The following is a 23,528-nucleotide window of genomic DNA, read 5'->3' as shown; positions in this document are numbered from 1 at the left end:
ACGTTTCAACTGCGTCACCAAGTTAGCTAGCTACAAGGTCTGTCATGTTTTTGATGATTTCTTTCTCTAATTCAATGGACATCATCCAGTTCTTTCTATGCACTGTCTTTTGCACTCACTTTCTCTCTTCCTATGGTTGGAAAAACAAAGTTATGTCCCTCTCTAGTTATAAGCTAGTGCTAGCGAGTAAGACCGGATGTTTTGGTGGGATCTTATGGTGTACACTTTGATGTTCACTATGCCAACTGGTGGTGGGGAGGCCAGTAACCTCAGCACAACCTAAAGCATACCAAATAGCTCAGAGACAGCTCCTATTCCTATATAAATTATACCTATACTAGGGTTGTACGGTATACCATTATTAGTATAGTCCCGCGATACTAATGAATCATATTCGCTACTATTCCTCCTCTGAAAAGTACGGGTCCGCCAACCCCCCGCTCCTCCGTCGTGTCATTGCTGGTTTACGAGCAGAGGGGCATGTTCGGCAGTGCACAATCACGGAGTACTTACAAGCAGACACAGCGTGTAGACAGAAAAAGGGAGAACGGACGCATTTAGGCTTAAAAACTAACAATAAAGATGAAGTTATAACACTGAAAGGCCCTCAGGAAGAGGTGCTTTAAGACATGGTTAGCTAGCTTGAGGCTAAATAAGTCCATCGGCCGTCGGCAGTGTTTGAGCTACTTCTAAATCACTAATCCTGGTCTCCATGGCGACAAATAAAGTAAGTTTCTTGCAAGTATCATCCCTGCAGGACGAGGAATAGCTAAACATGCTTCACTACACACCGTAGCTCACTGGCATCAAAATGTAAACAAACGCCATTGGTGGATCTACACCTGACATCCATAATGATACCAAGTACAGTAGTGTATCTAGTCGATACTACTATGATTACGTCGATATTTTTTGGCATCACAACATCTTCTGTCGTTTTTAAAAAAAAAATTTATATTATGTTTATAAACTCAGGAAATATGTCCCCGGACACATGAGGACTTTGAATATGATCAATGTATGATCCTGTAAAGACTTGGTATCGGATTGATACCTAAATTTGTGGTGTCATCCAAAACTAATGTAAAGTGTCAAACAACAGAAGAATAAGTGATTATTACATTTTAACAGAAGTGTAGATAGAACATGTTAAAAGAGAAAGTAAGCAGATATTAACAGTAAATGAACAAGTAGATTAGTAATCCATTTTCTACAAAAAATAATAATAATGATAAAATAATAGAATGATAAATGACACACTATGTTACTGCATATGTCAGCAGACTAATTAGGAGCCTTTGTTTGTTTACTTACTACTAAAAGACAAGTTGTCTTGTATGTTCAGTATTTTATTTAAGGACAAAGTTGCAATAATAAACATATGTTTAATGTACCCTAAGATTGTTTGTTAAATTGATATATTTAAAGTCTTTTGTTAGTTTTGTGTTTTTTTTGTGGTGCCCTTTATTTAGAAAAGTACCGAAAACTATCGAAATAATTTTGGTACCGGTACCAAAATATTGGTATCGGGACAACACTAACCTATACTTGTGTATTTTAGTATACAATCTTTGTAAATTCCATACTTAAAATCCAAACACTTTAAGCAAGCTTGATCAGTTTTGTAGCAAAATAACATTCAGCTCTTTTGTTGTGTTTGCAAGCCTAGAATGTTCTGCACGGTATTAAAAGCAGCACAGATTGAGAGTTGTCAAGACTTGGACTATGGGTTGTTTGTTTTCCCGAGATGCAAGTAAAGTTGGAGCGGGCAAGGCGTGAAGGTAAGGACATCTTTTATTTTTAACTCTAAACTACAAAAAAGGAAGCAAACAAAAGGCGCCCACAATGGCGGAGAACAAACTTAACTAATGAAACAAAAGACTAGCACAAAGGCAATTAACTATGAACATGAAACAAAAACACTTACTGTAGCATGGCATGAAGCATGAACTATAGTAAACAGGAATCTCATGGGTAGCAGAGGTAGTATGGATAATGTCACCAGGACGATCAACAGAAACAGACAGGCTTAAATAGCAGTGACATGATTAGTGACAGGTGCGCGAGTGCAAACTAATGGGCAGTCATGGAAACAAAAACAATGGAGCGTAAACAGAAACTAAGGAGTCCAATAACTAAACAAAACAAAACATGACTAAAACAAAACATGATCACACAGACATGACAAGAGTAAGTAAAACATGCAGCGTGGAAAATTGCTAGCAGAGTTTCTGTGCTTTTCACCCCGAAGGATGCTATTTTATTCATTCTAAACATCTCTGTCCCTGCAAGAGCAAACATGTCTTTCCGTCCGTCTGTCGGTCTTCGCTTGGCAAAAGTTGCAAACTGACTCCCCTCTGTCTCTGTGCTCTATGGGGGCGCTTGGAGCTAAAGCGTGGACAGCTGCTGCACTTTGACCTCCACGGGGTGTGGAGTTCCTTCACGTGCATATAAAAAAGGAAACCACTCACCTGCAGGCAAAACAGATTCATCGGCTATTATCACAAGAGTCAAAGTAAAACTAGTCTACACATTGTATGTACCAGGACTCTTTCCTTGATAAGAACGTGTTTGCAGCCTGGCAAGTGCAATAGAGGGCGCTATCAACGCAAACTGAGTAAAAGCACATATTTAAATACTTGTGTTTGCGCAGACATGTTCTGAAGTCACGAATTCCTACGTCCTATGCATCTAGTAGTTACTATGTATCAATTACACACTGCAGGGTAAAATTATGCCACACGAGAAACTGTATGTAGATCAGGCACTCACAATTACCCGATGAACGACATGGTGCTTCGTATGAATTCACGGCAAACGTATTCCTATCCCCTACCTCAGGGGTGGGCAATTAATTTTTACCGGGGGCCGCATGAGCTACCCGAGCACTACTGGAGGGCCACATCGACAATATTTCAATTAAATTTTGCTCAATATTATTTTTGATATATACCGTAAGATAAATAATAATAATAATAATAATAATAATAGTAATACTTCAACATAGCGTGTGTAACAGCATTCCATGACTAATATATATAAATTAACATTAATAATAAATGACAGTAAAATAAGCACACGTATGACTGAGGAGTCATAGTGTAACTTTGTGTGGTGTTTGAGTTGTCCGACTTTTTGTGTGGCCTTAAACGCACCAGTGGTTTAGTGCTATGCGTGTTGGTGACAGATGACAAGTTGCTTTTGGCCTGGTTTGTACGGCAGAAAATGACTAGTTTTTCGAGATAGAATTGTTTTACTCATGTTTTTGGTGTGGTTATGTCCGAATATAAACAGTTTTGGTCAATAAAGTGATCGATATAATTCCTGTCCTCGAAGCATCTCGATAGACGTTACAATAATTGAACGGTGTTCAATTGAACGGTGTTGACGAACACCGTTAGGGCCGCTTGTTGTCACTGTCACTCAAAGTTGCATTGCAAAATTACATAGAATAAATATGTTTATTTTGTTTATAATTCAGATGGGATTTGATTTGGTGCGCGGCATATACTTGCTGCGCGCAGCGGACGCTTGAGCAGTGCGCAATTGCGCAGGCACGCACCTTAGGTGAGGGGACGTTGCTTTGCAGTTCATGTGTTGTTGAAAACACGGCATTCCTCATCAACTTTTCTCTTTTTGGCGTCTCGGATGTAAACCGTGCATCACTTGTCGCTGCATGTGCACCTTCACTCGCAGGTTACGCACGGACACACGCCCATAAATTATACTTTTCAAAATAAAAGCAGAACAGTTGTATTGCGCGCAGGACATAGATGTTTTTTCAACTTTATTTTGTAATTGCAGTTGTTCACATTCACTCACAATCACGCACACGCATACGTCCACACGGAAGTAATACAAATAACGATTTTCAAAACAAAAGCAGCACCGTTGTATTGCACACTCGACATAGATACTTTTTAAAATGTATTTTGTAATTTATAATTGGCCTCACGCGGGCCGGACAGGGACGCACAAAGGGCCGGATGCGGCCCGCGGGCCGCAGAATGCCCAGGTCTGCCCTACCTGCTTTGTCACAAATAAGAATCCACAGTGGTACCTCAACCTACCAGTTCAATTCGTTCCATTACCAAACTCAAAACACTTGTAACTTAATTGGGATGAATTGAAATCAGTTTAATCTGTATGTAACATGTAACATGCCTTTTAAAAATATAACCAAACTTTTAGATAGGAAATATTGTATGAAAAAGAATACAATAGAACAGTGTTTCTCAAACTTTTTCCACCAAGTACCACCTTAGAAAACACTTGGCACTCCCAAGTACCACCATAATGACCAGCATTAAAATACAGTAGGTTTTTATTTAACAATTATATTTAATATTGTTGGCTATTGTAACATTACACTAGGGTTGTACGGTATACCGGTATTAGTATAGTACCGCTATACTAATACATATATTACATATTTGGTACTATACCGCCTCTGAAAAGTACCGGTCCACCACCTCCCCGCACCCCCGTCGTCGTCACGTCGTGTCATTGCTGGTTTTACGAGCAGACGAGCATGTTCAGCGGCACACAATCACGGAGTACTAACAAACAAACACAGTGTGTAGACAAAAAAGGGAAAACGGACGCATTTTTAGGAATAGTTAAACATGCTTCACTACACACCGTAGCTGACCCGCGTCAAAATATAAACAAACACCATTGGTGGATCTGCAACTGACATCCACTATAATGACACCAAGTACAAGAGCGTATCCAGTCGATACTACTATGATTACGTCGATATTTTTTGGCATCACAACATCATCTTTCAATTTTTTTACATTTATTTTATGTTTATAAACTCAGGAAATATGTCCCTGGACACATGAGGACTTTGAATATGACCAATGTATGATCCTGTAACAACTTGGTATCGGATTGATACCCAAATTTGTGGTATCATCCAAAACTAATGTAAAGTATCAAACAACAGAAGAATAAGTGATTATTACATTTTAACAGAAGTGTAGATAGAACACGTTAAAAGAGAAAGTAAGCAGATATTAACAGTAAATGAACAAGTAGATTAATAATCCATTTTTACAGGTTGTCCTTAATGGGGTGGTATAGCTCGGCTGGTAGAGCGGCCGTGCCAGCAACTTCAGGGTTGCAGGTTCGATCCCCGCTTCCGCCATCCTAGTCACTGCCGTTGTGTCCTTGGGCAAGACGCTTTACCCACCTGCTCCCAGTGCCACCCACACTGGTTTAAATGTAACTTAGATATTGGGTTTCACAATGTAAAGCGCTTTGAGTCACTTGAGAAAAAGTGCTATATAAATCTAATTCACTTCACTTAATAATTTTGACAAAATAATAGAATGGAAAATGACACAATTTGTGTCTAATTAGGAGCCTTTGTTTGTTTACTTACTACTTAAAGACAAGTTGTCTTGTATGTTCACTATTTTATTTAAGGACAAACTTGCAATAAGAAACATATGTTTAATGTACCCTAAGATTTTTTGTTAAAATAAAGCTATTAATGCAATATTTTGTGGTCCCCTTTATTTAGAAAAGTATCGAAAAGTACCGAAAAGTATCGAAAAGTTTTTAGTACCGGTACCAAAATATTGATATAGGGACAACACTACATTACACACAGTTTATTGAACAGTAACACTGTGTTTGAATATTTAATTGATTATTGTTTTACCACTAGATGGAACCTTCATAGTTTGAGAATGACTGCCATAGAATGTTTTACAAACAACTGCAGTAGTTTTATGAAGTAATGTCCTGTAATAATAATGTGAAGCATTTCCAAAGACTTTAAAAACTGCTGTCATCAAACCTGCAATTTTTTGCACTATAGAGTGCGCCAAATTAAAAGTCACCCCCACTTGATTTTTGGACATATTAGGTGAAGGTTTACACATTAAAACATGAAATGTTTACAAATGTGCTCATGTATATTCAAAAATGTAACAAAAGAATGCTGTCTTAAGTTAAAGTACCAATGATTGTCACACACACACTAGGTGTGGTGAAATGTGTCCTCTGCATTCCTTGTTCACCCCCTGGGAGGTGAGGGGAGCAGTGGGCAGCAGCGGTGCCGCGCCCGGGAATCATTTTTGGTGATTTAACCCCCAATTCCAACCCTTGATGCTGAGTGCCAAGCAGAGAGGTAATGGGTCCCATTTTTATAGTCTTTGGTATGACTCGGCCGGGTTTTGAACTCACAACCTACCGATCTCGGGGCGGACGCTCTAACCACTAGGCCACTGAGTAGGTCTTCTTCGTCGTCCTGCGCCTCCTGCGTGCTGGCGCCGCCAGAGGGCCACTATCTTGGCCTCATTTTCACTTTTGTCTCAAGTTGGGTCGCCTCTGGGCATGTGCCTTCTTCCTTGGTGCACGGCGGTCCGGCCTTTCAGGGCCCGTTGGTGGTGGCTATTTCCTTTTTCGAAGGTCGGGTCGATCTCATTCGGTGTGTATTTCTCTTGTCTTCTCCATGATGAGGGTAAGTAAATGGCTGACTGAAGGATTGTGTGAGTGCTTTTGATTTAATATGAACAATTTCATTGGTCCACCGCGACCCGTTTGGCAATTTTATTGGTGGAGTTGACAAGGATAACTTTATTGGCGGCATGTGAAGATCGTGAACCCGGAAAAAGCCATAAATTAGCCACAGCGTTGTATATAGCGGGGGGAAATAGTAGTGGCCTTTTGACGGGAACTTCCAGTAGTCTTGATGCCACAATACCAAACAACTATTGGCCCATATCAAAACTGCAATTTTTGGGCAAAGTTGTAGAAAAAGGTTTACAGTGCATCCGGAAAGTATTCACAGCGCTTCACTTTTTCCACATGTTGTTATGTTACAGCCAGTTAGTGCTGCAAGGGGTTCTGGGTATTTGTTCTGTTGTGTTTATGTTGTGTTACGGTGCGGATGTTCTCCCGACATGTGTTTGTCATTCTTGTTTGGTGTGGTGCATATTTGTAACAGTGTTAAAGTTGTTTATACGGTCACCCTCAGTGTGACCTGTATGGCTGTTGACCAAGTATGCATTGCATTCACTTGTGTGTGTAAAAAGCCGTAGATATTATGTGATTGGGCTTTCTGACATTAATATAAGCATAAAGTTATGTCCCACTAAGTTTTCAATGTCATTTTGGAATCCAGGGATACATATTTGTTGTTGGCCTTGCCTTTTGTTTTCTCCGTGCTGATGGGATTTACTGTGCCAGTGCACGGGAAGCACTTTCCTTCATTATTTCCAGACCCTCTGTCAGCTGGGGAGTGGTAATTGGACACACTCATGACTAATTCTCAACGCTGGGACATCGGCCGCATCTCAATCCGCCGCTCCGGTCGAAAAGCGGGCCTCCCGACGCCAGCCTCTTTTTACCTTGTGTCGCCATTACTGCTGGCGTCACAGTCGCCGACGGCTAATTTGGTGAATTTATCACAGCAAAAATAAAAAAAAGTTGTGCCCGAGTGGGAGTGCAGCAGCGTGGCTACACCGTTAACACGTATTTGTGCTCCTAAAAGGCCTGGCTGAGAGCAGACAAGAACTGATACGCATGTCAGATTTGTCTGACAGGCATTTCATTCCATTAATGCGCACTTTAAAGGCAGCCGATGAACTACCAGCACCAGCAAACAGGCCCCAGAGGTAGATTCCGCGCCATGGCACTGGGTGATGCGCCCCAATTCTGACACTTTAATTGCAAAATGCTTCAGCGTGTGGGCGTCCAAATTCAGCAAAAAGCTGTTCAACCTCTTTAAGTGAAGGAAATTATCTTTTTGTTTTTTATCCCAGGCAATTTAAAGGCCTACTGAAAGCCACTAGTACCGACCACGCAGTCTGATAGTTTATATATCAATGATGAAATCTTAACATTGCAACACATGCCAATACGGCCGGGTTAACTTATAAAGTGCAATTTTAAATTTCCCGCTAAACTTCCGGTTCGAAACGCCTCTGAGGGTTGACGTATGCGCGTGACGTCAATCATTGAAACGGAAGTATTCGGACACCATTGAAGTCAATACGAAATAGCTCTGTTTTCATCTCATTATTCCACAGTATTCTGGACATCTGTGTTGGTGAATCTGTTGCAATTTGTTCATTGCATTATGGAGAAAGAAGCTGAGCAAGCAAAGAAGAAAGTTGTCGGTGCGAAGTGTCTATTTTGCGAGGGAAGTCAGCAACAACACGTACACAGCCGGCGCTTCTTTGTTTACATTCCCGAAAGATGCAGTCAAGATGGAAGAACTCGGACAACAGAGACTCTTACCAGGAGGACTTTGATTTGGATACACAGTTGCGATAACGTGAGTACACAGCTGCGCTTCCAAACATTTGATCGCTTGCTTTAACTAGCTCGAGCTAGTAGCTAGGAGCTAGGAGCTAGCATTAGGATTAATTTGTGGCATATTAAATATAAGCCTGGTTGTGTTGTGGCTAATAGAGAATATATATGTCTTGTGTTTATTTACTGTTGTAGTCATTCCCAGCTGAATATCAGGTCCCACCCGCGCGCTTCCAAACATTTGATTGCTTGCCCGTACGTGCGTGTCATGTACGTAACTTTGATTAAATATATAAGCTTTATGAACCTTGGGTTAGGTGAACGGTTGTTTGGGCTGAGTGAGTGTGTGTGTTATGCAGGTGTTTGAATTGTATTGGCGGGTTATATATACGGGATCCCGTCCATATTACCCGCTCGAGCTATAACTAGCTCGAGCTAGTAGCTAGGAGCTAGGAGCTAGGAGCTAGCATGACAAACACCTAGGTGTTTTTATGCGGGATTAATTTGTGGCATATTAAATATAAGCCTGGTTGTGTTGTGGCTAATAGAGTATATATATGTCTTGTGTTTATTTACTGTTGTAGTCATTCCCAGCTGAATATCAGGTCCCACCCGCGCGCTTCCAAACATTTGATTGCTTGCCCGTACGTGCGTGTCATGTACGTAACTTTGATTAAATATATAAGCTTTATGAACCTTGGGTTAGGTGAACGGTTGGGCTGAGTGAGTGTGTGTGTTATGCAGGTGTTTGAATTGTATTGGCGGGTTATATATACAGGATCCCGTCCATATTACCCGCTCGAGCTATAACTAGCTCAAGCTAGTAGCTAGGAGCTAGCATAACAAACACCTAGGTGTTTTTATGCGGGATTAATTTGTGGCATATTAAATATAAGCCTGGTTGTGTTGTGGCTAATAGAGTATATATATGTCTTGTGTTTATTTACTGTTGTAGTCATTTCCAGCTGAATATCAGGTCATCCCCGGCTCTCACAGCATCTTCAACTCCCCACTAGTCCTTCACTTGCACTTTCCTCATTTAAAAATATTTCATCCTCGCTCAAATTAATGGGGAAATCGTCGCTTTCTCGGTCCGAATCTCTCTCACTTCATGCAGCCATCATTGTAAACAATAGGGAACTTTGCGTATATGTTCAATTGACTACGTCACGCTACTTCCGGTAGGGGCAAGCCTTTTTTTATCAGATACCAAAAGTTGCGATCTTTATCGTCGTTGTTCTATACTAAATCCTTTCAGCAAAAATATGGCAATATCGCGAAATGATCAAGTATGACACATAGAATAGATCTGCTATCCCCGTTTAAATAAAAAAAATTCATTTCAGTAGGCCTTCAAAGTGCAAAATCCGCTGCTGTACATTACATGAGATGCGGTACATTTAATGATGGCGAGTGATGCTTGGCTCTCGTTCTTTTTGAGACGGAGCCAGCGGAGCAGAGGTGAACGTTTGAGAAGTGCATTACATTTGCTTTTCATCAATTGAGAAGCTGCCACAGGGCGCGGCGCTGAATGACCGACACTCTCCTAAATAGAATTTTAATTGGTAATTTAACTCGCACGCACCTCCATTTTCATATATCATCACTTGCCTTGGGAGTGACACTCCTTTAGTTATTGGACTGATACAACGCAGCCTTCTTCTTAGTAATCACTCACTTCCTGTACATGAGTTGTGTCAACATACTGTGTCTACATTGTATCCACATAAAGGAATTAGCACGTTGCCTTAACACTGGAACTTAAACAGTTTAAAAGTTTCCGCTGTAACAACCACGGCCGTCGTGTCCTTAGGCAAGACACTTGACGCCCACGCTGGTGTATAAATGTGAAGGAATGTTTGGTGGTGGGAGAGGCCATTGACGCAAATTTGCAGCCAGTTTGTGCTAAAAAGGTAATTTACCATCAGCAATGTGTGAATGTGGAGTGAATGAATGATGGGTTCTCAGTGTCACACGCTTTAAATCACTAGAAAAAAAACGCTTGGTAACACTTTAGTATGGGGAACACATATTCACCATTAATTAGTTGCTTATTAACATGCAAATTAGTAACATATTGGCTCTTAATTAGTCATTATTAAGTACTTATTAATGCCTTATTATACAACCAGTCAGCCATTAACTAAGAGTCTTGCACTGAGCCTAGTCTATAAAATCCGCTACACCTCCCTGATACCGAAGTACATGTCAAACTACTTCCTTAACGTAAATGACCGCCATAACCACAACACCAGGGGGTGCTCCACTAACCACGTTAAACCCAGATTCCGAACTAACAAAGGTCTTAACTCATTCTCTTTCTATGCCACATCAATGTGGAATGCGCTCCCAACAGGTATAAAAGAAAGGGCATCTCTATCCTCCTTCAAAACCGCTATAAAAGTTCACCTCCAGGCAGCTACAACCCTAAACTAACACCCTCCCCGGATTGCTAATAATCAAATGTAAACAATCAAATGCAGATTCTTTTTCTTATGCCTTCTGATCTCTCTCTCTCTCTCTCTCTCTCTCTCTCTCTCTCTATGTCCACTACTTGATGTCCATATCCCCCCCCCCCCCACCCCCCCTCCACACTCCTGATTGTAAATAATGTAAATAATTCAATGTGATTATCTTGTGTGATGACTGTATTATGATGATAGTATATATGATAGTATATATCTGTATCATGAATCAATTTAAGTGGACCCCGACTTAAACAAGTTGAAAAACTTATTCGGGTGTTACCATTTAGTGGTCAATTGTACGGAATATGTACTTCACTGTGCAACCTACTAATAAAAGTCTCAATCAATCAATCAAAAGTCTTCCCTCAATAACCTCAGAATTATTACTTATTAGTAACCCTAACCCTTATATGTTCCCCTCATGTCCATCCATCCATTTTCTACCGCTTGTCCCTTTTTGGGGTCGCGGGGGGTGCTGGAGCATATCTCAGCTGCATTCGAGCGGAAGGCGGGGTACACCCTGGACAAGTCGCTACCTCATCACAGGGCCAACACAGATAGACAGACAACATTCACACTCACATTCACACACCAGGGCCAATTTAGTGTTGCTAATCAACCTATCCCCAAATAACTCTAAATTAAGTCTTTGTTACTTTAATAAGCAAGTAATCAATGGTGAATATGTTCCCCATACTAAAGTGTTACCAAACACTTTGATAATAATAATAATGGATTATATTTATAAAGTGTTTTAGTACGTCTGTGTCTGTAGCTTTAAGGCTAATGAGCTGTGTTTGTCCACTGTTTCTATTTCTGTGTGTCTCCAAAAAGGCTATTGTCCACTTTATCCAATTTGTACTATCCATCCATCCATCCATTTTCTACCGCTTCACAGGTATATCGTAAAACAATGTAACGAGGGATGGGCACCTTTAACATTTGTGGTACAATTGTGTGTGTTCACATAAATGTTGATTGTTTTTTTAATTAAATGTAATGTTTTTTTTTGTATTTTAACATTGAGCTTATCCATATACTGATAACTGTGCTGTCCAGTTGTTATATCTTCAAATCAAACTTTATTGATATACAACTTTTAATGCACAGGCAAGTGGCAAACACAAAGTGCTGTATGAAACAAAACAAACATAAATAACAATAAGAGAAGAAAACACACAAACACATTCACAAGCTGTGTTTCCATTACCCCTAGAAATGTGCAATACCTGAATATCGCAATAAAAACTGGTCATGGAAACACCCATATTTCGAAAAACCTCTCAAATATTGCAAAAACATATTTGCGCTCTTATGAGGTGGTTGAGAAACCCACATGCCCGGACAAGTGTCTAAGTGGCTGTAGGGACGTTGCCTTTGAGCGACCACCCGCTGCCTTCGTCATTTATTGACATCACGGCAACAGCGGTGGCTGCAATATATTCCTCAAAGTGGAGTCTCGCGAGATGAGAATTTATTAGAATTACGGCTCACGACGCAAAACACCCTTTAATGGAAACACCTATAAGTCGCAAATGTACTTAAATATTTGTAGAAATGTCGCTTTTATTTTGCGTAAAACTGCAATGGAAACACACGCAAGCACGCACGCACACACATAATAACAAAACACTGAGGATTTGAGGGAAAAAAAAAATTGTTTTCTGAGTCTCATTTGCAAGTATTATATAGTAGTGACGTGCTTTCAGGGGAGGCAAAATAAGGTACCTTTTTAATGTTACATGAATCAGTAGCCGGTCATACTGACGGAATTCTGTAACTCAAAAAAGTTATGGGTGGATTTTGCTAAAACTTTCAGTAAACGTCAGAAATGAGATCAGAATAAGTGTCAGGTTCAAACACTGATGACATCTATTAAACAAGACAAGAAGCAAGGAATTAAACAGAGACAGAATTAAATGTGGCTCAATTGAGGAGAAACGTCTGGGCTGTACTATTGCACAGTCTCCATCACGCGCTGACGAAAGATTGTACTCTCTTTTATTTTGACTTTCCCTGATTACATGGCAACAGCTGTTTCTAAGGAACGGGGGTCGTAAACAGCCAGTGATAACTTAGATACAATTATTCTGACAATAAGTGATTTGATTTTGGGGATGATCCGGATCAGTTCTGTTACATACATTACCGGTACTTTATGTCACGATGCTGCACTGTATGGCCTTGCTTTGACCCACAAAAAAAAGAGAGTGGATAACTGACAAGAGGGTTCACTCCTTTTAATTCATAGATTGAATTCTCTTGCAGCCTGTTTGGAAACAAAAGACGAAGAAAAAAAAAAACCCATTATAATTTCATTTATCCTTCCATTAATGACCTCCACCAGGAAGTTATGTAATCGCTAGCGTTTGTTTGTTAGCAATATAACTCAAAAAGTTATGGGCGGATTTTGATAAAACTTTCAGGAAATGTCAAAAATGGGATATAGAACAAATTATTAGATTTCAGGGCTGATTCAAATCACTGTCTCTAGTCAGGGTTTTTTAAAATGTTTTTTTTTTTTTTTTTTACAATTGCCATAAGGCCGAGTTGATGTCTTTCCTTTTTTAAATCAATCAATCGGTACTGATAAAAAGTACTGAATTCTATACCCATCTCTACACATAACATTAAAGGGTAGAACAGGAGGACCCAAATGTTAGCAACAATAGCATAGCTTTGTGAGCTACATGCTAACATTACCGTCACATTTATACAGCAACATCATGCCGGGTTTGCATATTCGCTGAATACAAACAAAATGACTTGATGGTTAATTGATGGATAGACTTTAATTTGAGATGTGTTGCGAAGCCTGCTATTTTTACAGAGCTGTTTTTCTGAGGTGGTGGGCGTATAGACAGGATAGGAGGGCATATTGAGGGAGGGAATATTGTTCTCAGGTTTGTGGATCATTAACCAGCTGTAGTGTTAGAACGTCATAGGTCCTTTTAAAATAGACCTTGATGTGGTACTCTGGCTTCCTCCCACCTCCAAAGACATGCACCTGGGGATAGGTTGATTGGCAACATTAATGGTCCCTAGTGTGTGGATGTGAGTGTGAATGTTGTCTGTCTGTCTTGTGTTGGCCCTGTGATGAGGTGGCGACTTGTCCAGGGTGTACCCCGCCTTCTGCCCGAATGCAGCTGAGATAGGCTCCAGCACCCCCCGCGACCCCGAAAGGGACAAGCGGTAGAAAATGGATGGACGGATGGACGTTCACCCAGCTAAGTTGAGCCTTCTTAGGTTTTCCTGCTATAACAAATCACATCCACACAAAGAAATGATACATGTTGATGTTGTTGTCTGCAATGTGTATTCCCAATGCACCTCCCACTCGGAAGCCTCCAAACTTACACACCCTTCATTCTCCACTCCCTGTGGCTTTACCGATTTATTGCACTATTTTCCTACTTTTCCTTCCCTTCACCTCGGTTCCTTTTTGTTTCTCTTCACTCCCAACGCACATGATTGTTTTCATGTTAGCTCGCGGCGTGAATTTAATCAAAATGTGCCGCCACTTCTTATCACTGGGGAGGCAGCGTAGTAGTGTATTTGCTGTGGGGGGAATTGAATTTAGGCCCACTCGGAGCAAACAGTGCTATTAGCTCTGAATCGCTCGGTTAATATCCCACTCTCCGTATGAACACTTCCAACAGGTTCCATGCTGCAACTCTTGTGTCTACGCACAGAGGCCTTTTTTCAGTCTCCTCAATTGTTTGCCAAACAGACTAAGCCAAAACGCATGGAAGTGTTTAGAAATACCAGTGTTTATGTTGTCACGGCTTTATAGCACTATTGCGGCTCCAGGGGAGAACACCAACACGCATTACAGCCCCGTGATGTCCCCTTTGACGGTCCAGTGGAAGCAGTCCAGGACCACTCGTCCGCTCTCTTGAACGTCTCTTTTGATGCGCAGAAGGTTAGCGACGGGGTATCTCAGACTGCCTAGAGCAGTGGTTCTTAACCTTGTTGGAGGTACCTAACCCCACCGGTTTCATATGCGCATTCACCGAACCCTTCTTTAGTGAAAAATAAAATGTTTTTTTTTTTTTCAAATTCAAGACAAAGTATATGTTTTTGATAACACTTTAGTATGGGGAACATATTCTACATAACAAAGACTTAATTTAGAGTTATTTGGTTAGGGTTAGGGTTAGAGGGTTAGGGCCAGGCTTAGAGGGTTAGCTTATAATAAGGCCATGCCGAATAAGCCATTAATAAGTACTTAATAATGTTGCCCTAGGGTAAACTGGGTATAACACATGGCACACTGACAAAGCTTAACCTATTGTTACTATAACAATCTACAAGGTTAAGGTTGCTTCTCTTTCTTCCCCTCCATTTTTCTGCATTCTTTCGTATCTCAAGTTATCATTACATATATGTATTGTTGCATTTGAACAATTGTATTGTTGATAATAAAGGTAAAGTACTGGTATTGTTTATTATCAATAGCACTATTTCTATTGGTATTCATATTGCTCCATTTTTAGTGTAATAATGCTCATTGTCATTTCTGTATATTTTTTTTTAAATTTTCGCTAACTGCTTATTTGCTATTACTTTTACCATCATATTTGTACATGTCGTATTTGCTGATGTTGCTCTGTTGTTGTTGTTGTTCTCGTTGTGTTTGCTGTTGTTGTTTTTGTCTCTCTGTCTAATCCCCCTCTTGTCCCCACAATTCCCCCCTCTGTCTTCCTTTTTCTCTCTTTCTATCCCCTCCTGCTCCGACCCGGCTGCACCAAATGATAATATAAATACATTTAATAAAGTCAAAATACAAGTAAGGCAACAAGAGAAGTATCCTACACTTCTCTTTTGTAAAGTAAATCTGAACAGCCGATATGGGCATCTACATCTGCTATATGATTTGCCCGAGAAGCTGGGCAGGACATTATAAAAAGAATTTTAAAAAAAAAAGAAAAAAAAAGTACTTAATAATACTAGTTTAGAGCCAATATGTTACTAATTTGCATGTTAATAAGCAACTAATTAATGGTGAATATGTTCCCCATATTAAAGTGTTACCATGTTTTTTTTACTGGTGCACAAAATGAACCGTGCATGAACATCACCTTGTTCAAACAACAAAACCAACACAGTGCATAAACTCACAACAAATTACACACCTGCAAATCAGTCTGACTTCTGCTGTTGCCGTATCCATGATACGCCGATAGGGAGAAGTTTTTATTTACACGATGAGTCGGGTGTGTTTTGACCTCCGCCGAACCCCTGAGGCCGACTCACCAAAACCCCTAGGGTTCGATCGAACCCAGGTTAAGAACCACTGGCCTAGAGGCAAGATAGCCAAATAAGACCCGCTTTTACGTTGCTAGATCACTGCAACATAATATAATACATCATTCTGCTCACTAGGAGTGCAACGATTTGCCGAGGTTGACAAAAATCGATAATAAAATTATTCGCCAACGCGATCTCCGACTCTCCTCAGTAAAATAGTTTGTTAGCAAGCTCGTTGAGAAAAAAGGGAGACAGACTTGTGTGAAAACTAGATTTAACTATCATTAGCCAAAGTCTGTCAGCTAAACTTTGTCTATGTACGTATGTGCAGTTTTCTAAACACATCATCATTACAAAATGTTATTTTCTTTATGAAGAAACTACACTAGATAGCTTTGTTGTTGTTTTGTTGTTTGTTTTTATTGCTGCTATTTTTTGACAGTCCTTTATTTACATACCAATTGATACTTTGTTTTTGATCATCACTCTGCCTGTCCTTGCTTTAAAATGTACAAAAGTCTAGTAAGAGTTATTTTAATGTTTGCCTAATGATCAGCACGGTTTCAGTACAAATTAATACCTCTAAATGAAGTCGTCATCTTTATTGTCTTTATTGCTAGTTAGAACACGCCTAAAATATTTCAGGCTAAATCAAAAAGCCAATGGCTAAATTAGAGCCACTGCATTGTTGTTTATTTGTTTAAATCAGTGGTGTCAAACTCATTTTAGCTCAGGGGCCGCATGGAGGAAAATCTATCATGGCATTAAAATTTAAAATAAAAGACAACTTCAGATTATTTTAATTGTTTTACTTTGGCCCAAAATAGAACAAGCACATTCTGAAAATGTACATATTACAACAAATCCTAGAGGCATAAAACTTCAAGTTTGTTGAAAAGTCTGAGAAAAAATTGGTGCAGATTCAAAAACATCATTCAAGAACAAAAGTAACTAAGAGTTTGACCCAGTTTTTTTCCCTGAGCCATCAAACTTTAAGCACTTCCTGTTTAGGATTCTCATGTTCGCAGTTCACAATTGAAAATGTTTAGAAAAGCAATTAAGTGTTTCTCTGAACCGCCGCATCAGTGAAATCCACACCTGCCACAACACATTAATTTATCATTATTCAAATATTACAATTATAATATAAACAAAACAATTTTTTAAAATGACACCATAGCCAAAATCAAGGTAACATAACTACAAACTTAACCAATGTGAACATAGTAGATTTAAGCATAAAATAAAATTGAAAAAACACAACAAATGTAAAAACACACATTTTTACAATGGAGTTCATGGTGCATTCAACCAATTGCGAGCGCTGCACAGAAATCTAACAACAAAGATGAGGGTCATGTTGACTTGAGTCTTTGCATTTTACTGTTTCGTTATTTTATCCGTTGAGTGGATAATTTACAATGAAAGAAGGTGTTGTGCGTCGGTCTGCCGCCATCTGCTGCCAGCCACAACAGGAGCAGCTGATTGCTTGCACCTGCGCTGATTGGAGTAGCGGCACCCAATCCAGAGTGCGCTTAAAGTGGGTTACACTTGAATAGCTATTGCGACATCCAGTGGACACATTCAGAACAGCGGTTTCTTTCATTTAAAAAAATGCAGCTAATTTTTAGCAAACTGATTTTGTGAGCGGGATTAAACCTTCACCCTATCAGCCCCGCGGGTCGTACGTTTGACACCCCTGTTTGAATGGATCCCCATTAGTTGCTACAGAGTAGCCACTTGTCTTCCTCCACACAGCTTTCACACAATTTTATAAACATTTTCTATGCTATTAAAACATGTTATATGCTCTAAAACGATGTAATTTTAACAATGTGTGCTCAAATGTCTATGTACTCGATGGTACTTTAAAATCTGCTCTGCAATGGCGAGGGTACACTGCACTGCAATATTGTCAATTAAAAACTATTAAAAACAGATCATATATGAAATAAAGAACAAAGAACAAAACAAACTAACTTTTGCTGTAGGCTTTATAATATGATTAGTCGACTAATCGTTAAGATAGTCGATGATTTTAGTTGCAGCCCTTTGTTTTCAGTAGGTGTTTATACATCCTCCTGAAAACCAGCGTCCTCTGCAGTGGACATTTGTTTTTGGTTCTGTTTCTTTTGTCCGAGTTACACATTTCAGGGAAAAAAAAAAAAAAGAGGCCTGTTATGCAAAACACAAACATCTACTGCAAAGAGGATGCTGGCTCTCAGGAGGATTTGACCACACAAACGTTATTTTTCCAAGCATGTCAGCACTGACAGCTGGCCAAAGCCCATTAAACTGGTCACCACATTCCCTAAGGTGACCTCATGTCCAACCCCAACAAAAAACAAACCAAAAGGGCTTGTAAAAATGAGATTTATTATTAGTTTTTATTCCTTTCATTTAAGGAAAGTTGTTTGCTTTAGAGTCCAGTCACCCCCCCGCTTCTTCTTCGTCTTCTTTTCGTGTTGTCTTGGGCTTTCCTCCTGAGCCCACAGGTTGCAGGAGCCCCCACCCTTACTCTTCTCTAACTTTTATGTGCAGGAGCCAAGCCCAAAGAACAAGTGTCATTCATTCATTCTACCTCCTGCTCCACGCATGAGATTCCTGTGTTCTGGAATTTTTGCCTGGACTTGGATATAAAATATTTTTGTCTTTTAAGGAGCTGGGTCCTTCCCCCCATGAACATCACCTGCACTGGCCGGATTATTCTGATGAACTTCTTGAAGTCTTGATTGGAGACGTAGGTGAGAATGCAAAAGGCCTTGATCAAACCGTTGCTGCCCTTTTTTTATGCAGTAGAGTCTAATGCGATAATCTCCTGAGCACTGCGTGGTTAAAGCTTGTTTTCATGACACTTGTTGTGATTGTAATCATTGAAACATGCGTGGAAGGATGCACTTACATGCCCGCACTAATGCTAAGATTTGCCCTTGTCTCTGTGTGCTTGGCTGCACCTGAAAACTTTCCGCTTTTGGCTTTGAAAATTTGAATTACTCCCACGCGCCAGACTCGCGTCGCCTGCGTCTCGTGTGCTGCCTTTTTTTTCTCCGCTAACCGTCTCGCGGGGATAATCCATTCCGAGAGGTGGCGAGGTGGAAAATGCCATTATGTAGAAATAGCTGACGTGCGGCTGCACTTGCAGGGCCGGGCCGTGTGTGAGAGAGGGGAGAAAATGAGTCAGTAAACTTCATTTTGTAATATTGTTTAATCTTCTCAAGGGCTGTGATAAATGTCACACGGGCCGGAGATGCCGGCAGATGTATGCTGTTCACTGCAAGTGTTCTTTCGTGTGGGACAATGCACCACTTCCAGTTATTAATGGCAACTTCTGTGATTGTGTCTTTTAAAATGGCATGCACGCCACAGACACTTACCAAAGAAAAATTGTTGCAGCATATTGAAGCAATGCTGCCCCGCGCTTGGCGGCATTCATAAATTTGGTTCTAATCAGATACATGCAGAGACAGATATGCATCGGTATACATGTTGCTGCATGTGCTCTGGCTGTAATTGTCAAGTAGACGTATGTCAGGCCACGTACTCCAAAGACTGCATGGGATTTCCAGGCATCGCTCCCAAATCAGTGATTGTGGCACTATAGTAAATTAGTAGAGGACAGACCTACAAGAAATTTACAATTAAGTAGGGACAGTTTAAGACCCTTTTATGTTCCCAACTGCACAAGAGCAAGGTCCATAAATTCATGCTTGGTTAAGTTTGGTCTGCAACTACTTAACCTACTGGCCCCTCTCTCCAGTGACATCTGACCTCACAAATGCTTTTCTGGATGAATACAAGCTCTGAAAAAAAACGTTGGATAGTTCTATGCCCAAGTCCCAGTTTTAGCTTGTAATTTGTTCTAAAAGGTCAGATAAGGACCAAACTGTGTGAAAACCAGAAGACTTTCTTATAAGAAGTCATGCAGTTTCAGCTTGAAAAGTACTCGGAGAATGAAGAATCTTTTTTTTAAAATCCTGAATCCAGATGATGAACTGGATAACCCCCAAAATCTAATGACCTTTTGTTTTTCCCATTTTTGACATTTCCTGAACTTTTTAAGTGATTTACAACCACTTGACTGCAATTAAATAACCTGGGAGGTGGTTATTCCCTTCCACACACCCAAAAACACAAAACACATTTTATCAATCAATCAATCATAAATTATTTATATAGCTCTTAACCGCCCGTCCCTCAAAGGGCTTCACAAACCATAAATACATTCCCTGATCTGAACACACATCCGTGCGAGGAAAAACTTCAAAAGCCTCAACTGGGAAAAAGAAGAAACCTTGCGAAGGAGCCGCAGGTGGTGAACCCCCCAGGGAACTGCACTTTTTTTTTGGCCTATAATTCACAATCTTTATAAGAGATAAAAGAACACGTTTTTTAAAAAAAAACATTTTTTTTAAAGGCATTCTAACTTGTAAATAACCCTAAATAAAAGTCGGCTTACAATGGAGTCAATGAGCGGTCCTCCATTCCACCCATAAAGCCCTTTAAATAACCATCCAAAAACCGCCAGCAATACTCCCTTTACATTTTATGACCTGAATATTAACCAACCATTAAACACCAATGTTAAGGATCTATTTCTAGCAGTGCATTGTCACATAGAGCTAACTTACTTATGCTGCTGTCTTGACCTCATCAGCTGGCAAGCTGCTTTCTTGCCTCGGAGCTCCTGAAAGTTTTAAATCATACCTCTCACCTGTGTAGTGAAAGGATGAAAAGTTAGTTAAAACCAATTTAGATCCGGAGATGGCGAAAAATACCCGAAAAGACGCTTGGTTTCATGCCATTTTTTTCTTAGCGAGGACAATGAGTCATCAAACGGGAATATATCAACATCCTATCTGTCGGCATCCCAGTGAGAGCAGACATTGTACAGTAAGTGATGTATTATTACGTTTGTTGTGGCTCATTTGGTCTGCAGTGAATAGTAGTCAAGGAAAAAGCGAACGTTGTGATGTTTGTAAAATTAATGTATGCTTAAAATGAGCAAAATATGTAAATATTACATGTTATTATGAATGTGCCTGTACATTACATATATACTTACAGCGTGTATATATAACCTTGATGGAAGTGTCTGGATAATTTTAAGCACTATCAGAATAGAGCACCTCCCACTGACTCTATTGTAAACCGACTTTTGCTCGAATTTATTTACCAGTTAGAATTCGTATAAAGACGAAAAACATGTCTTCTTGTTTTACTTAAGGATTTTAAATGATAGGCAAATTTTTAAAAAAAAAGTGCAGTTCCCCTTTAATCGATAATGTGAGAGTCCAGTCAATTGGTAAGCTGTGTCATAGGGGGATTTTCTTTGATGTAGACAAGTCGGAAACACACAGATAATTTTGTAGAGAATATTTATAGTTTTACATGCATAAAACAATGTGAAATACATTCAAACGAGTGATAAATGAATACTTTACATTTGATGGCCAGAGAAGACAGAGGGCAGGGGAGAGTCACATTGACACCACCTTAGTACTTTGCTATGATTTCTTTCTTGAATTCAATAGTGTTTCTCACCTTCTTTATCAAAGTGTTGGTCTTTGGTCCCAAGGTGGATTATTTTGAAGTCATACTTAAAAAAAAAAAAACCACTCAAAAAAGCACCGAGACTGAGTAACCAAAGCGCGGGATTCATTGTTTGGGCACTCAATTCTGCAGAATGATACACAGACAGATGTACTAGCTACGCTGTGCGATAACTGAGAAGGTGTGATACATAGGTCACATGTCGGCGATTGTTGGCGTGGTCCCAAATGCAGAAAGCGGAAGAGGCAGCTTGCAGGTAAAAAGGTATTTAATAAGTAGACCAAAAAAGGCTCTGAAAGCACAGGAAAGGCTATGCTAAATGAAACTAAACTGATCAGGTTACAAAACAAAGCGGAATGCTGGAGAACAGCAAAAACTTACTCGCAGGAGAAGCATCCACATTCAAAATACATGAAGAACATTCAAAGTCCCGACGAGAAAGAAAGCATCCACACAACTTAAATAGTCTTAATTACAAAACGAAAACAGGTGCGGTACTGCAGGAAACGAGAGAACAGGAAGTGAAAACTACAAAATCAGAGCGCAGTACAGGAACTAAACACTACACACAGGTAAATACAGAAATACTCAAAATAAGGTGGTGTGACTGGCCGTGACAGAATGCCCCCACCCAACAAAACAGATTATGGATGTTCGGGAAAAGGAGGGAGGACTAGGAGGAGGGGCGTCTGGCCATGTGTCCCCGCAGCCAGCGGGAAAGAATCAGATGGTGGTGGCAAGTAAACCACCGTCCATGGAACAGCCGTATCCGTGGCCGACAAGAAGGTGCACGCGATCTGCAGCGGCGCACCGGCAGCCGTTAAATTCTGGGCGTCGCTGCCAATGGCGTGAAGGCCGTCAATGGAACGGCCACATTCTTGGTCCACGAGTAGGAGATGTTTGGTCGCCAGACGGCTGCCTCCATAGCAAGCAAGGAGGGCAAGCGCCATACAGGCGTTTCCACGGAAGGCGAGCTGGAGGTCGCAAGGGCTGCGGGGCTGGCGGTGCCGCAGGAAGACCCACTGGAGGCGTCGTCGGGACACCCACTGGAAGAGAGACAGGAAACTTTTAGTGAAAATTGCTGTAGATAAAAACGAATCATGGAAAAAGTAGAGCATACAAAAACTCAGGTGCCACTGCACTATATTAATAACAGTCGATTTAAAAGCATATCTGCACAAATCATCTCCGCAAGGCAGCTAATATGCCGTCCGTGCTGCTCTCTGATAGAGTTTGATTGGTTTTAAATGAGATAATCTGCCTGCGCCACCTCAGAATCATGCGCTGATTTAAGTGTTTGAATTTGTGCGACTCAGCCGCTGATTAGCTTCACTTGACTGCATGTTGCTTGCAGATCTTCCTATCGACGCCGCTCTCTCCTCGCCGAGCACGGCTAAAGGTCCTTGAGCCGTAGCGCTGCTGCTCAATACATGTTTTTTATGTCTGACACCACAACCTTCAGCGTCTTCTTCATGCAAGCGATTAGACAGCCCAGACAAAAGCTAAAACAACAATGTCTTTGTCTTTGACAGAATCTAATAATCATCAAAAGTTTAACCCCAAAGAGAAAAAACACTTGTCCTGTCAAAACACACGAACACGCGAAATAAGCCGAGTGTAAGCGCTAACCAGATAACTTGTTGCCTGTTGTTCTAGATTTGTCATGCTTGTGCGCACACTGTCTTTGGCCTCCGTGGAAGTAATGAAACTGTCAGTGGGTTTAGTGGACATGACTGCACTTCCTTGCATTTTCATTCAAAGAAAAACAAAATCCGCTTCGTCCAAATCAATATTTATGATCTCCTGAGGAGCAATTTACATAATCAAACCTTCTCATCGGGCATGAAGATTTTCTTTCTTATTCTTGCTAAGCAGTGGTTTGTGTCTGCCTCTGCAATGCTCCTGCGGATTATTAGGGGTCATAAATTCCAGTGGCGTGTTTGTTCAGACGTCCCAGTAATTGCCTCTGATAGCTGGCTTGGTATTCGA

At 40.4% G+C, this 23,528-nt stretch overlaps 1 protein-coding gene across 5 annotated transcripts in view; it reads left to right on the top strand.

Annotated features, from left to right (window-relative positions):
- Nucleotides 1-23,528, top strand: part of col7a1l (collagen type VII alpha 1-like) — a 131,587-nt gene that overhangs the window by 8,959 nt on the left and 99,100 nt on the right. For all 5 annotated transcript variants that reach the window (XM_062064897.1, XM_062064898.1, XM_062064899.1 and 2 more), the window contains exon 2: nucleotides 18,649-18,733. The gene's annotated coding sequence lies outside the window, so the exon portion shown is untranslated. The remainder of the gene's footprint in view (nucleotides 1-18,648; nucleotides 18,734-23,528) is intronic.

This window comes from Entelurus aequoreus, linkage group LG12 (assembly GCF_033978785.1).
Source record: "Entelurus aequoreus isolate RoL-2023_Sb linkage group LG12, RoL_Eaeq_v1.1, whole genome shotgun sequence".
Taxonomy (NCBI): Eukaryota; Metazoa; Chordata; class Actinopteri; order Syngnathiformes; family Syngnathidae; genus Entelurus; species Entelurus aequoreus.
This window is presented reverse-complemented; position numbering and strand designations above follow the sequence as displayed.